The 14,421-nt window shown below is 45.1% G+C and overlaps 1 protein-coding gene across 2 annotated transcripts in view; it reads left to right on the top strand.

Moving 5' to 3' along the window:
• LOC144938466 (epiplakin-like) overlaps positions 1-14,421 on the top strand; it is a 228,337-nt gene that overhangs the window by 103,966 nt on the left and 109,950 nt on the right. The gene's annotated exons all lie outside the window — the stretch shown is intronic.

Here is a 14,421-nt window from a genome sequence, read left to right as displayed (position 1 = left end):
AATTGTGCTGTGGCATGGCACCGCTCTGTAATTGTTCAAGCAGTCACGCAAAACTGACAAGCCAGAAAGTTGGCTTGGCAGTCAATACGTTGTGGTTGTATATCTGATGGGTGTGCCAAGTGGACATGCTTGGTCTAGAAGAGGCAGCTAACTTTCCTAATGCCTCTATAATGTGTGAAATGGTCTGTGCATTTCGGTTTCAGTGTTTCGGAATGGATGAATTCAAGGTAGCCATACTTTACCCCATTTCTAGCGAGCAACACAATGTAATGAATATGTTGTATCTACTTACTACTTGATTAATAGAGACATTGTCACATGAAGGCACCCAACTGTGGATTCAACCGCCAACACCAGGAATTGAGACAGGTGCTTTGGGTTTTGTTATCTCGATATTTGTCCACTAAAACATCACTTTTTGGGAAAAGGCATTATTTTATTTGGTGCACAAATATTTAATTATTTACAATTAGTTTTCATTGAAGTTTATTTCAGACACTTGGCCATCAACAGGTGTTATTAAATACAAATTTGTTGTTCATTAACATTGTACACAGTACATCAAATAATTGCATGTTTAAAAAAAATAGAATTCTGCTCCAAAACATCAACATCACTTTCTTTTCCTAAAGTCTACCCTCGGATTTGATATTCAGCTCATCCGAGGTTCATAACTTAGGCCATCCGCCTAGGAGGAGGGGGACGACGCTTCCCCAGACCACATGGCATTCCAACTTGAAAATGCCATCCATGAGTGGTCTGGACAGCATTGCCACCACGCAACCCTTATGCGTGTCACTGGAAATGGGATTCCCTGTCCAGGGGGCCCACAGTGGAAGCCAAGTGAGTCCATGCCTCTTGTAATCGTCTAATGCAGGGATTTGCGATGCTAAGTCCCGTGGGCCAGACAGTAGTCAATCTTTTCCACGTCAGCCAATCCACCGGGCCGTTTGCCCGCAAAGAGGATCGCGAAAGCATTCCGCGGACCCGTGACAAACACAATATACAATTATAATTTCATAACTTACCTTTATTTTAATCAGATGCAGTAAAACACATTTCAGGAGGTTGTATATTATGTCTTGTCGGGGCTTAATTTATCGCTTCATATTTTCCAGAATGCTGCCAGGCTGGCTCGAAGTAGGGATTATCGGCGTAAGGCACTACCACTAGCGTAAAAGTGACGCTATCATGAGTAACCATATGCGATTGAACCCTATAACCCTTATAATCATAGAGACACAATCATATATATCGTGAGGACAAAATAAGGCGAGATGGATGAGGCATGCCAAAATAATTCCAGGAACAATATTCTAGTCTGTTCCAGATGAAATTGGGCACTGCTTGCAGTATGTCCTCCACTAGATTGCATTTAAAAGTGCAACATGAAACATTCGTGAATTGACATTGAAAAACGAATCTGAAAAATGCTATGCAGGTTAACCAGTATTTTGGCCCATGGGCATTCGAAAACATCCTGCATGCTCTGGGCCTGTCGATGGTCTGCGCCGGCCTGCTGCGGTCTGTTTGATTGCTGCCAACAGGGCTGGTGACAAATGAAACGGAGTCAAGTCCAGGCGCAATATGTGCGTAATAAACATCATGTAAATACAGCTTGTCCTAGCAGCGACCACAATCCTGAGTGTTTTTTCGGTCAGCATCTATCATTGTGGGATATTCGTCACATCTTTAAAAGCCCGCACACCAGCACGAAAGTCAGATCGGTGTGAACAGGAGAGGTGCTCAGGGTTATTGTTTTGTTATCTCATATTTACCAGCATTTGTTAATTGGCGGTCACCAAAAGTAAAATCTAGTTACTTTATACAAGTTGGACAGTGAGTGGAATAAAATAAAATAATGAACGGATTATTGTTTAACATACCAGATAGTCGTTGAGCCTAGTTGTAAAACGGAACAGGAAAATTCTAATTTTCATGTAGTTTTTTTCACTTTGCTTAATTGTGCTTAGTATTTAGCCTAATTGTGTTTCTCAAATAACCAGAGTTTGTATTAAATTTTCTCTGCAATCGGAGGTTTCCTTCGGCGACTTCACTATTATAGCGCCCGCTGCACTCAGTCAACTGTGCCTGTAGAATCGTATCTCTAAATTTCTCGTCAATTGGAAGCTTTGAGCCCCAATGAATCCTGGTCAGAGCGAGGTGTACATTGAAAACAAAGTCCTCCTCCCACACGGTGAGCTTATAACTTTGTACGTGAGACTTTTATAATTTTGAAAACACATTTAGTTATCGTACTTTTTTTTAAAATGTGACATGATTCATAAAGTTTACATGAGCACAATATTTGCTGCTTGTGTTGATGAAATTTACGTATGAATGTTAGCAGAACGAATGTTCCTGAAAGCTTGTGTGATATTTGGATTTGCGCAAATGTATTGTTTTAGTTTTGCCAAATATATATTCCTTTGTAATGGGCTCAGGGATGAGAGGGAGCTCCGTTGGAAGATTGGCAGCCTCCGTTTTATGAGATACAAGTTCAAATCCCAGCCATCATCTTCATCCCGCCTTGGTCAGTAAAATAAGAACCATCTGGTGAGGCTGTACCCACGAGGGCCAGACACATATCGAGAGGCTGGATCCTGCCTCAGGACCAGAATTTCCACCGCTGGCTCAGGTTGACCAATCGATTTGAGCTCCACCAAAAGTTTGTATGTGGGTATGTTACACACAGACTTGGGTGGCCCAACAACTCTCGCGTTATTTGGTTGCCGGTTATTTTCATCCTGGGATTAGACCCAGTATTTTGTTATACAGCGAGACAGTAGCATTCTCTTGTGAACGATGCCAAATAAAACCTTTTTTTTTGTTATTCTTAGCAGGTGACCACGCTAATATACGCAAGAGTACGATTGAAACCCTGACCAGTTGCTCTGTAACGAGGCAACTATAGGCATTGAGCTTCACCGGCCCAACGTCACAGTGCAATATTTTATATGCAGTACATTTAAAAAAGGCAGATGTACGCAACGGCCAATTAAGAATGCCCCTGAGCACTGCAAGGAGACGTCCTGGCATCATTACGTATTCCTTGAGCAGTCAACCAGACACTTACAACTGTTACATCAGCTTGCCTCAGTGCAGTGTCGTCTTGACCAAAGATGGACAACAGTACCCCTGGTAGTATAAAAAAAAACCCAACCTGTTATGTCCAACGCTGGGGGTATTTATTTAATCTCCGCTAGCCTGTAATTAGTGCTAAGTTTAGTTTGCGAGATTTCAAGGAGACGGTCCCTGGCCGCTGCCAATTCCTTTCGCTCTAGTGGCTGCTTGCTCCACTCGTTGCTCGTATCTCTCGCTGTGACTGGGGTGGGGTCGATGGCGCTTCTGTGAGCGTGAACCTGCCCGACTGGCCGTGACAACGTTGGGTTTGACAGGGTGGCTGCCAACAGCAGCAGCATTGCACATCGCTTATACAAGCCAGCGGTGGCCTGAGACCACACACACCCTTACGCTCAGTTGAACAACACTGTCGCATTGCACGCGATTGCATTTATTGGCTTATGTGTCTGGTTTGGGGTGGGGGGTTCTTTTTGTTGTTATAAATTAATGCATTCTATCGGTTTAAATGGAATTAATCAATGAACACGCACGCGATAATTGTGCCAACGTTTTGCAAGAGATGCGTGTGCTTTGTGTGAAATAAGGAATTATGTCCGGTTTATTTATATGTTCGGTAACAAGCGTATTGCTTGAGTACACCCACGACACTTTATTGCTGCAGTATAATGTAATTGGGATGTTGCCACAGTTGCGTAATGGCTATCACACGGGATTTGCAATCCACAGTTTAAGACAATTGGCGGATTTCTTAAATTCCCTTGTCTCTGTCCACACAGCAGCAGCAGCAGCACAAACGAGTGCAGGCGCAGTCTATTGACAGGTCACGTGTGTGCGATGGGGTAGAACGTGGGTGCTCACACCTCTTTCATGTTGTGTGTGAATGAGTAGGCCCAAAACACTCGATAGGGCCTCTCATGAGCTCCCTCAAGGTCGGTGGTTCTTCACCTTTTCCTGCAGCCTTGCACCTCTGGTTCTCAATCGTAAAAAAAAAACGTTAATTAATACATAGGTTTGACGAAACAAATTAGTTGGACTTACGTGCCCGTACTTAATTTGTGTTTTCGATGATTTACCTTCTAAAAATATCTGGCATGTCTCGCATCCCCAGAAATGGCATTTCGCACCCTCAGGGGGTGGCGTGCACCCCAGGTGAAGAAGAACCACTGATCTGGGTGGAGGCCTTTCCACTAGGTGTGGCATGAGCAATCAATTGCAGGGCTGCCACCTTTACCATTTACCTTGAACAAAAAAACTCGTTCATCCATTGCCTTTTAAATGCTATGAAGTCGTGCAGCGATTCATTGATTTACGTGCACAATCTTCAAACCCTTCACGCGTTAAATCAGTCGTGTATTCTGTCATTTGTGAATTCGATTACTCATACTGTACATTCAGTGATCTTGTGTTAAGTCATCCATTCTTCGAAAAAAATCCATAGATGACACAATGCAACGTTTAATCCTTGCAGAACATGCTGCTCTGTCGTGATAATGAAACTCACGATACCATGCCTGTCATCGCACGGTGTATGTGCATGTATCTGGGCAATACTACACGCCAACAACGCTTAATGAGACAAATGGTGGACCTTTGCTGTGATGGGCAGTCAGCCAAAAACATCGCTACCTTCCCTTCCTCTGACAATTTGGAGTTGGTGGGTATTTTCCACGTTGAAGCAGCCACAGGTGCTGACTGCACTGGGGCTCCCAGAGGCCTATGGCAGCAGGACAACTTGATGACTGTACCGTCCTGATGAGTCACAACGCGAACGAAACCGGGGCTCTACAGCTGCCTGTTCGGATGGTCACGTTTACTCAACTCTCTCCGAGTTGGTGATCTAAATTGCAAAATAAAATAAAACATCGCCACACATTCAGTTATTTTGAGCTGGTCGTCTGGATAAGGCCGATAGCTTTTTTATATACATGCAATGCTGCACAACTCTGTGTCTTGTTAAAGTCTGCTGCAGTCACCATTCACGTGCTGACAGCAGGTGGATGGAACAACGGGGCGTGGCTGTCACTGTGACTGTGCACTTTCGGTGTCGGATCGGAGCGACGCGATTGGTTCCGATGTGTACCACGTGCACTTCGTCGACCAATCGCTCAGCTCTGGGCTGACCACACCCTCCCTGCTTCTACCCAGAGCTGCCTTGCATTGAGAATAGCTTGGCTGTGCAATAGTGGTGCTAAAATTAAAGTCAACCTTCCTATGCCTATATATTATTATATATTTTTTTGCAAGCCACACTGTATGCTTGAAAGCAGCTGCGTGAGCTGCGTATGATGGGAGTGAAAGTGGATAGGAGTCTGTGCCTAAATAAGAGCAGGGCGAGTTATAAGGCTGCAGTCAAAACGTATCTGTCTAAAAAAGTAAAATGAAAGTATGCACTCAGTCCTTATATAATCCAGTTGTTTCCGATACTTTTTTATGTGTAATTATCACGTCGAGATTAATAATTCACATTTACTGCAGTCATTGGTTCATGGATATATAAAGTTGAACTTTAGCAAAGTATGAACATTTGCAGTTTGACATATACAGTATTTTCGTTGACTGTTTAGAATACAAATAATTGTACTTATTTTGTAGCCAAAGGAAAACACCTATTTAATACACTGACATATGAGCTTCTTAGGTTCGTGTTTCCTCGGCTTCTCTCTGTTTGAGCAAGGCAGCCTTGTCGTGGTTTGAGCTTCAATGATTCATCAGCAAGAGGAAGTTTGTGGCATATAATCACGGCCCCTGGTGGGCCACTCCTAGTCCGAGTAATGTATTGGAATCTATCGATTCCACTACATTATCATCTCAGGGGGCACAGCAATTGGTCGGGTGGGGCCCTGATATTGTATTTGTCTTGCACGGTCGCACCAATCGAGTACTGGATTCGGACTTGATTCCAGGTTCCGCTCAAAATGGTAAACATGAATTATTTCATTCACCTAACAGCACTGACCCAGCCAATTAGTAAGAGGGATAGATGTGATGTCGTTCACTTGTGAGCCCTTCACGTGCGTAGGCCAGAGTGGGGGGGGGGGTCAATGAATGCATTCACGAAACAGAAGGAGTTCTACACATATCTGGCTGTCGCCTGATGATGCCGGTTTTGATAACTGGCGAAACGTGGCTTTCAGTGAACGAGCGCGTACCCCGTTCAAACGGAGTGTGCCACCTTATTCTACATGCACCCTATTCGCCCCAACCCATAAGAAAGGTTCTGCTCGTCTTACCTGGTTGCACTTTGACGACAACGTAGAAGCAAACGTGCAATGCAACATTTTCGGACGCCTAAACGTTACCGTTATAATTGAAATAATATAAAACGTGCAATGTAAATTAAATCTAAAACGGCGTTTTAAATAAGTTTGTTGTTCTTTTACACTGTTGCTGAAAACATCTCTCATGGTGGTTGTCAAGGGGGTCCCAACTCGTAGCTTTGGCCACCAGGCAGGGCCAAGGAACCCCCTGCCCCTGCTCCAGCTACGCCACTGCTTCGCCCCTTTCGTTAATCGATTTGATTTCTGGTAAATGCAGTGCCTTTAGTGACTTCCAGGGTTTGCACGAATCAATTGCGTGCAGCGTATAAACGGAGACAATTGCATGCATGTGTTCTTGAGTAGCCATGGGCTATTCATGTCTTTGAGTACAGTAACCTATTGCAGATTATCAGTTTGATTGATTAATCGGAGAACACTAAAATAGTTGGGGGTGGGGGGAGGAAAGGAGCTCACCTCTTCCCACCGTGTGTGCTGCTGGACGGGAGGTGGTGGGTGGGGCTACCATCATCGTTGGCCAGCTCGCGCTGGGCGTGGCTTTTAGGGGGTTTCCTGCCTTCCGTGGGAAGGATGTCAGGCAGGCACCATCTTTTAAAGAGGCCCGAGTAATCCACCACAAAAGAATCGTCTATTTAAAAAAACGTTGTCTATGAATAATCGCCTCGGCTCCAATCGTGAGCATGCACATCGATTTCAGTTGACGAATCAACGCACCACATTTGCACGGCTAACAATTCATACGCTATATTCAGGTTTCATGGAGATTATTGTGTGAACATGCTCTCGTCAAACTGCTCATGAGGACAACTTGTGCATTAACAAGCTAATATGGCAAAGCAGGAAGTCGTATAGAGCTCGCAAGTGATGTGACATACGTCACAGAGGGCAGGTTGAAAAGCCGTGTTGAGTCGGCAACCATGAATAAATAATGATAAACAATGGCATTCCTTGTTAATTGTAGGTGGTCTGGTGGCGATGTCCTACCTCTGGGGATAAAGGTCGCATGCTTAATCAGATATATCTCCACGCGGCTGATACTGCACTGATAAGAACTTTATCCCCCCTCCTCGTCGTGCCCTGAGTGTTGATAATGAGCTGACATTGCCCTTCTCCAACGGCTTCCTGGCACACATATAGATCGTTGTTTTCCCAGGTCGCAAGATGACATCACTGTCCTATGGTTTTGTGGCCAAAATAGACGATGGTGCTTTTTTGCATGATGTCTTTACATCCCCCCCTCCCTTCCGTTGGGAGAACAAGAGCTCCTTGTATGTCCTTTGAACAAAAAGCTAAACGACTGTGGCATGCGCCACTATTGTTGGATGGTATTAACTTGCTATGATTTTGTTACTTCCCCTTAATGGAAAATTATAATTCTTGCCAAATATCGGTCCTATTTTTTGGTGTTGTTATCAACGTGATCTCATGCGAAGTTATTTAATATATTGATATAACAAAACATTAAACATTAATTAAGTTCTTTACTGTAGTCTTCTTTTGAAATATAATATTTTTTTAAATGTATGGTAGTTGTGTACCTCATTCATTGTGATGGAGTCATCCATCAAATAAATGCAAGACATATTTGTAAATTTGTAGTTGAGCTAAATGGGACATTGTATCTATCATTAACAGTCAACATTTTACAGGGTGCAAGGTCTGACCTCTCACGTCCATGAGCTTTATAAGACAGTCCTTTGAGGTCTTTATTGTTCGGACATCAGCGAGGGCTTCACAATCAATGCCATGTGGCCTGAAAGTGTAGGAGTCATTACGATAGCTGCCCCCTCTCCTAATCTTTGTACAGCAATGTGCACAAACCATATGCCAAGCTCCCTAAATTGATAGTCTCTGTGGGCCCTCTTGCAAACCCTATATGGGCCACCATAAACACTTGCCTGCAGCCTCAACATTGTTTTCCACAGACCTGGGCATTGTCCCATGACTTTAACGCTTAAGACGGTTTCTCCTTGGGCAGAGCATTAATGGCTGTTATGAAAGCTACGATAGATCGTCGTTGGGTTTTATCTGGCCAGGTAGATCAGCGCGGTCGAGTGAGCGGCTCAAAATCAGAAGATTGCGAGTTCAAATCCTGGTTGAGGGGTAGAGGTGGAGGGGATGACTGAGCCCATCATCCCTTCAGGGTCGATAATATCAGTACCATTTCAAGGGGGCGGAGGAGTTGTCAACAGCGGTTGCCATATGGATAGACTTGCCCCCATCATAGGAATGTGGAATTTCCACCACTGGCGCTGAGCTGTAAACATTTATATGAATTAAAGTCACATTATGCGAATACGTTATTTCTATGTTCCCATAATGATTGGCGGGGCGGTATGACCTGGAACGGCCCTGCTTCACATCCCCACACTCCCCATAGGATCCATCCACTCTAGCCCCTCCTATCCTTCTCTGGCCAGGGGGAGGCGATTATTGAGGTTAAAACTAAATTAACCTCGACAACTCTCAGCCGAAGTTAACCATTTCTGTAACTCTCTGCTACATTTCCCCCCCGCCCCCCAAAAAAACCGAAATCCGATTGTCCCGTTCAACTAAACGAGTGACGTCGCCGGCCATGCTGTGACGTCACCGGCGATACCGTGACGTCGCCGGCAATGCTGTGACGTCACCGGCGATGCTGTGACGTCGGTCCAGGTGAAAGCAGCGCGTGGCTCCTTTATTGTTGGCAGGCAGCGAGCGGGCCCGGCATTGGAACCCACCTGGTGCCGTGTCGGCCCAGGTAGGGTCGCCATGGAAACCCGTGCCAAGGCCGCTATAGCCCGGGATTGGCACCGAGCCGGCTCGCTTCCAAGCGGGTCGGTCGAGGGAGGGTCTCGTGCCAGCTATGAGCGAGTGATGTTAAGACTCGGAACACGTTGTTCGCCGCTTTGATGATGTATCCGGTATTCGTGGCGTTACGGACGACGGGGCTGCGGTTGAATTCGATTCCATATAGCCTGAACGACGACTGGCCCCGAAGTTAGTTTGCGCACCAACTTATCCTTGCCAGCGAGAGCGTAAATACCACGGAAGTTTTTTTTGTGTCACGCTTTACGTGTTTTGTACAATGCACCTTGGAAACGCGCGCACACACATGCTGCGTTGCCACGGGTTACAGTGCGCACTTTATGGAATTTCTCCCACCCACCTCCCTTCACCACCACCCTAGTGAGCTGTTTATTCGAAATATTTCGTAAACTTTGTGCGGTCACGGCCGTGAATAGGGGCGGCACGCGTTTGTTGACGCCCTTTGCTGTTTGCATTGTTCATAGCTTCGTGTCCTGCCCACCGCAGCTCCATCACACGCATGAGAGATGCACAGGGCCAGCCTGGCGAGTCTCTAAACATGTTGCTGGCTTCTTGTGCACTACCGCAAACAGGGGGACTGCAGCAATCAGGCTGTGTTACTGATTCGTTTTTTCCCTGCATTTGTGTACATAGAGTTGGAGACAGACAGAGAGAGCTATGAAAAAAAAACGAGTTTACATTTGTGCTATTACGGTATCGAACAAAAAATGGTCTCGGGCAAAGATGCGTTGCTGTCGTTGAGATGGTTCGGAAGTGATGCCGGTGTACGATGACGGTGGATTGGCAAGGCTAAATGGGGAGGCACCAGAGGTGTGGACTCGAGTCATGTGACTTGGACTCGAGTCAGACTCGAGTCATGAATTTGATGACTTGCGACTCGACTTGGACTTGCATAAAAATGACTTTGTCCCACCTATGAGATGTGGACTCGAGTCATGTGACTTGGACTCGAGTCAGACTCGAGTCATGAATTTGATGACTTGCGACTCGACTTGGACTTGCATAACAATGACTTTGTCCCACCTCTGGGAGGCACCACCGAAGTGGAGGTGAAACACTGGAAGCTCCGCGTGGAACCTGGTCGCGACGCGGATCGTTTGTTGCATGACGCCGTCGGGCAGTGGCATCGCGGCGGAGACATTGACCGTGGTGATCAAAGTACTGTGATGATATTCTTAGATTTTTTTCGGTAAAGTCACGTAGGTAAAAAATTTAAATTAATAAAGGTAAAATTAAAATAAAATAAAAATCACGACGTGATGACTTTTGTAAACTGCAATTGCTGCCCGAGACACCAAATGTGTCTGCGTACAACGGTGGACTCTTTATTTCAAATGAGGCTCAAAAGCACCTTGCCAATGCTGGGGGTTGCTTCACGCGTGGCTGCTCTTTCACCCTATAAATCCTTTTGAGAGAGAGAGAGAAAAAAAGGCACGAAAATAACTGCCTCCATTCTTCCACCAAATGTTTAACTAGAATGTTTTTTTTAGGTTGGGGGGGGGTTACGGCAACATTACACAGTCGTTGCCTGTTGACCCCAGAAAATCCTCCATTCCAAGTGCCCACTGTTCGTTTATTTTATATGATTACTTACCTTTTTAAAAAGTCTTAATTTGTATTATTCATTTGTTTTGTCTGATGTGTTATGTCTGTCACGGAAACGGTGTTTTTAGTGATGAATACCGACTGAAGAGCTTATTAGCTCGCAGCGTACTTTAACAAAAATATGAATTATGCACACCGCATGTACTTAAGTTAATGTTATTTTCATCCAAAGAATGGAACATTTTTTTTAGCCACATTTGCCTTGAAATATTTTCAGCTTAAGCATCCGTCATGATCATCATCATCGTCATCGACTGGTCGATGTAGGCCTCCCCGTGCCTTTCCATCACTGCAGCCGTTTGCAAATTGCGAGTGTGCAATGCCTGTCGATGAAAGTATCCCATTTGCATGAGGTATTGCAGTGTGTTTTTAGGATGCATTCGTACGTGCGTCTGCACCTTTTACCTCCTCGCTGAAAATGCTGATAGACCAGTTGTGCTTGTGCACGCCTCCTTGAGTGGTCTGGTGTTGCCGCAACCTCGTCAACATGAGTGCAAGGTGGAGTTTGTTCTTTTTTTCTGTGTATAGTTTTATTTACATGTTACCGTTGCGTCTTTGACATTTTTTATGAAATGCACGTCATTTCCCCAGAAATCATATACCCTCACAGCTGCCTTTAGCTTGCTCCTGAATTCCAGAATTTGCGCTCGGAATGGCAAAGAACGTGTTCTCCTGGGTAGTAATCGAAGTATTTAAATTGAATGAACTATGGTCTCTCCACTTTCCAGAGCCTTGGTCATTATGGCAACGACCCTGCATGTTTTAACCTGCAGATTTCTTACGAATGAAACATCGGTGAATTGAACTATCACCATGCCATTTAAAGAGACGCTGATTATTTTGGTTGAGAGTTGCGCTGCTACGGCACGATGGAAGCTTAGTCCTTGCAGTGCAACGTCTCAACTGATGATAATTACCGGCGAAACGACGTACAGTACTCAAATTGTCAATATTGTGGGTTTACTCTCCAACACACAAGTGGTGTGCTGAACTAGTGACTGATTGGCATGTTTTGTTTACGTGGCAAACCTTACTAATTGGCTGTGTCGGGTGGTGTCCGGTTTAACGACAAATGTACAAGATCTAACCCCAAAAAACCTCGATTATGGATAATATTGATCGCCAAAGCCTACTACGTGTTAAAACTGGCGGAACATTCTTTCATCCGAAGGCGAACGACTCGAGAGCTATATATATATTCTCCCGCTCATTGAGGAAAACGCAACACCGCGTGACCTTTCCGCTTCTTGAGCTGGGCCCTCGGTAATCACGCAGCCCGATATCGGATCAAAATTACCACATCCACTCCATCCTCTCGTTTAAGCGTTAGATGTTGCTGAGCGTGCGTGCCCGTGTGGATACGCGCCACCCATCATCGCCGTGGGCTAACGCCCACACAAAGGATGGGGAAGAGAAGGCTTGCCAGCTACAAGGAGTTTCCGTCCTGCAGCTTGTGCTTGCTGTGGCGTAGAGTTACGGAGACGAACTTGCCCCAAGGCCCTTGAAGGAGGGATTTTTGCCGGAGTTGTGGCCGGTTTTATGGACCGACTCCCCTTGTAGGGTGTCCATCTAGCTGCCTGTTTAACATCCCGAGAACAAGAATTGCAAGAGGTGAAAAAGCCGTTGCAGCACCGACGTGTTGGAACAACAACAACCTTGTTGCCTCCCCCTAACATCGTAAATCTTCCTGACAAAAAATATCCCGAAGCTGAAGATTAGTGCTGGATGCAGTCATGTTTGCAAATGTGACTTTTAACTTTGATCCTTACCTGTGTGTTGGTAAAATCTTGACTTAAAGCTTTCAACAAAATTTTTTTTGTTATTTTCTTTGAACCTATCTACGTGACTTTACCGAAAGACCCACAGATTATGTGTGTCGGTAGTTCAATGTTAATGTGCCATTGTATTGAGGGACTCCTGCTGTGTGGTGGTGGACTGATTTGTTTATTTTTGCTCCCTTGCTCAAGCTTGATAAATGGGACTCAACAATATATTTATTCACATTTAGTCACCCGCTCAACTTTTCCTCTACTTTGCACTCCAATCGTTTTTTTTCTCTCTCTCTATTGCTTGCCGATGAAACGTTGCTGACTCTCGGCCCCCATCCGCTGGGACATCTTCGGACAGAAAAAAAAAGCTTCTTCATAGCTCATTGCATTTCCACCTCCTTCAGCAGTCTGAAATAGTGATTCTCTCTTTGCGTGGAAGAGCGGGCGGGCGGCTCGCAGGACACGCCGGCCACGTTGCAATGCGGCAACGGGCCCGTCCGGTGGCGAGATAGTAAATACGGCGCAGCCCGTGAAAAAGCGGTAATTGGACAAAAGCCCGGTGCAAATTAATTATGTATTGGGAAGTTGCTACTTGTGCTTTAAGGCGGGTGTAGGGTTTGCTTTTGAAGGACCGGTCAAATATTAGTTATGCTGTCCTTACGCACATCTTCGACACAGTAATGTCCAGTGGCTTGACGAGATTACGGTATTGGGTGTTTTTTGTGTAAATTTCCGCAAGAAATTAAACCTTTTGTCTAAATGTCCTATGAGCTTATACAGTAGATGTCAATTCTGTACGCCTTCAATATACTTCTCGTAAGTTAAGTCGCTCTTTCGAGTATTTTATTTACATCGAAGGTAAGCGGTGCGTCTCGTACGTGATGCGGTGAGAACCTTTTGCGCTTCCGAAGGGAGTTTCGTCGTCACATTTAGTTTGCGCGTGTGTTCAAGCATTTGGTCTCTATCACAGTTTTCTGTTGCAGTGGCTTTGCCCTGAGCAGCCGTGGCCAACCAGAACCCCAGGGGGGTGGGGGGGGGCAAAGCGAGAGTCGGTTTACATTCGTCAAGTTGATTGGCGGGTTTTTTTTCTAGTTGCTGCAGATGTTTTCTGTGGACACTGGTGGGCAGGACGATCGATATCAGGTGTTTGCGCTGTTTGTGGTCGAGCAATGTGCCGCTCTCAAATGGTGGGTCATTCAGCGTGTCTCTGCTTTGCTGGAGGGAGAACACCGTGTGGGCTTATGGGCGCATTCCAGAGTAGAGTAATTGCTGGGGGAAGAGCATAATATTTGTACTTGAGGTCGTTTATATCTTCGGTGGGTTGTCATTAAGATGACGACATTTTTTGCCAAGTCTGCGGTCTTACACAGTGATTATGAGGTAAAGTAACATACTTGCCAGAAGATAACTAGTCGTATGCCGAAACAATTATCCCATTTAATTTGACAGTACCTTAGCCTGTTACTAAGGTTACTCTGTTTAACCTTTACACGTGCAAGCAAGCTTCGTAGGCCTTTCATGAGGGGGGGATGGAAATAAATATTACCGAGTAAATGCCATGACCCTTACCGTCAATGTTTGGTCAGCAAAAAACGAGAATTCGAAAATTCCACAGTTTAAAGCTTGGTATCACTTGAAGAGGTTTTGTGGATTTTTGCCATGAGAATACTGAAATGCCCTCTGCAGAGAAGAGTATGACATCTTGATGGTTTGCACATGTCCCCGATGATGGACCTAAGATTGTTAACACATTCCTTCCGATAGTGCATATACAGAATATATATTTTTGGTAATTCATTAATTAATGTTGGTCCTTCATTACACCGTTTTTACTGTATGTACGACTTTCAGCAGTTGGCCTGGGTGGTAGTGTAATTCCA

Source organism: Lampetra fluviatilis, chromosome 22, assembly GCF_964198595.1.
Source record: "Lampetra fluviatilis chromosome 22, kcLamFluv1.1, whole genome shotgun sequence".
NCBI classification, from domain to species: Eukaryota; Metazoa; Chordata; class Hyperoartia; order Petromyzontiformes; family Petromyzontidae; genus Lampetra; species Lampetra fluviatilis.
Note: the sequence above shows the minus strand (reverse complement) of the source record. Positions and strands in the feature narration are given on the sequence as shown.